Raw genomic sequence first — 2,450 nt, 5'->3', positions numbered from 1 at the left:
CTGTAGACGTGTTGCTATATGGCATGCGTGCTCGCCTGAAAGACAGAGAGAGACAGAGAGACAGAAAGTGAGAAATCCCCCCCCCAGGGTGGATGGCCATGCTGCAATCCCTTCTCCTTCACTCTCCTCTCAGGATCTTAGACATGCACGCACAGGCACCCAGCGTGAGTTTTAAGCCACTGGGTCTGGGACGCAAACCGCGGTCGACTACGTGGGAGTCCAGCGACATAGCCATTACACTAACTGCTGGTCCCAATTATTGTCAATTTCTTAATGAAAGGTTTATTCAGAAGATTTAGTTTATTTGACATTCAGGAAAATACCTAGTCTCCTAATTTTAAGTTAATTGACCTAGTTATTAATAGATGAATCCTCTTTCTTAATATAAATTTTATTTATTCACTCATTTATTTTAATTTGAGCAGAAAGAGGAAAGTAAGCCACCAGGTCTGGGACTCAAACTGTGGTTCTCCATGTGGGAGTATCCAGCGCTTTAACCACCACTCCACCTGCCAGCCCTAACACCTGGTGTACTTATTACGTATTTGGGTTCCCAAACCTGACAGTGGGTGAGGACCCTGCCTGCCTGCCTGCTTGCTCTCTCTCCTCTCGCTTTTCCTGGCTCCAGCTGAACCAGGCTGGCTGTCAGATTTTTCTGCCTTCTCCTTAAAGCTGCCAGGCACCAGAATAGCCACGGAGCGTGTGACCTCCTGCAAGAGCTTGCAAACAGAGCTCGGGGCAGCGTAGAGAACTCTGGCCGGGGTGCGCTGGGAGATGGGGACAGATGATCCTTCCGCAGGGCCTTGGCGGAGGACGGCCACATCTGCTCCGGGTGAGATGTCAGCCTTCCAAGTCCGAGGTCCAGCCCGGCGTCTGACTACGTGGCCTGCAACGTAGCTTTCGTTTTCTGGCTGCTCGGGGAGGAATGCGGGCTTCTGATGAACGACTGCAGGGGGGCGTGGGGGTCTCAGAGCCATTGTGGGCCTCCGGATGTGACCCTTAACATAAACGCTTCCTGCTCTGCGTCAGAGGAAATGAGGAATCCGGCATCAGCAGTTAGCGTAATGGCTATGTTGCTGGACTCCCATGTAGTGGACCACGGTTCGCGTCCCGGACCCGGTGGCTTAAAACTCACGCCAGGCGCGTGTGCGTGCGTGCCCAAGATCCCGAGAGAAGAATGGAGGAGAAGGGATTGCGGCGTGGCCATCCCCCATTGGGGGGTGATTTCTCGCTTTCTGTCCCTCTGTCTCTCTCTGGCTGGCTGGCAAGTGCACATGCCCTATGGTAAAAACCTCTTCAAAAAATAAAAAAAAAGGAAATGAGGAATCTGTTAGAAAAGTAGAGGGTATGGAGCCTTGCAGGTGGCATGGTGGTTAGGGCGCTGGACTCCCAAATGGTCAAAAGTAGTTCAAGTCCTGGACCTAGCGGCTTACTTTCTTACTTTCCCTTTTTTTTTTTTTAATAATTATTTTATTTTTATTTATTCATTCATTTATTTTTTAATTTGACCAGAAAGAGACAGAGGTTGAACGTGAGAGCGAGGAAGTAAGAAAGCAAGCCACCAGATTCAGGACTTGAACCCTGGTCGACCATGTGGGAGTGTCCAGTGCCTTAACCACCACGCCACCTGCTGGTCTCCTTACTTTCCCTTTCTCTCTCTCATTCTTTCTCTGGTCAAACAAATAAAGTTAAATATAAATAAAGTTAAAATAAAATCATTTTTTAAAAATAAAAAAAGAATTGTTGCTTGCTTACTGGCATGGAGTTGTTTTTTAGATTTTTGCCATAGGGTGTGTGTACTTTAGAGAAAGAAGAAAAGCAAGAAATGACTCCCTAGGGGTGATGGCCACGCTATCATCCCTCATCTTCCATTCTCCTCTTGGGATTTTGGGGATGCATGTACGTGCACCTGGCATGATTTTCAAACTACTGGGTCCGGGACTTGAACCACATAGTAGGCCTAGTAGAATCCAGAAACCTTAACTTCCTCGCCACCTGGTGACCCCCAAATGTCTTTTTTTTTTAATTTAATTGCATTTATTCACTCATTTATTTTCATTTGACCAGGGAAAGACAGAAAAGAAGAGAGAGAAAACAAGCCCCAAGATCCGGGACTCGCACCATGGTTGACCACGTGGGAGGGTCCACGCCTTAACCACCACGCCACCTGCTGGTCTTCTCCCCCACAACCCAATCCTAGCTTCAGCCAGTGCCGGGTCATGGACTCAGGTGTAAGAAATTGCGATGCACACCTGGGGCCTTCCCCGTGGTCAGAATCAGAGAATATAGTGTTTTACCTCTCTGGGGTTGGGACAATTTTGAGATTTGGGGTACTCAGGTACACATATTTGGTGTATTTTTCTTTGCTATTTTTAGTTTTTTTTAATATAGGGTGCATGCACTCACCAGCGAGAGACCGAGAGAAAGACAGCCAGGGGAAGAGAGAAATG

Source organism: Tupaia chinensis, unplaced genomic scaffold (assembly GCF_000334495.1).
Source record: "Tupaia chinensis unplaced genomic scaffold, TupChi_1.0 Scaffold000201_1, whole genome shotgun sequence".
NCBI lineage: Eukaryota > Metazoa > Chordata > Mammalia > Scandentia > Tupaiidae > Tupaia > Tupaia belangeri.
Note: the sequence above shows the minus strand (reverse complement) of the source record.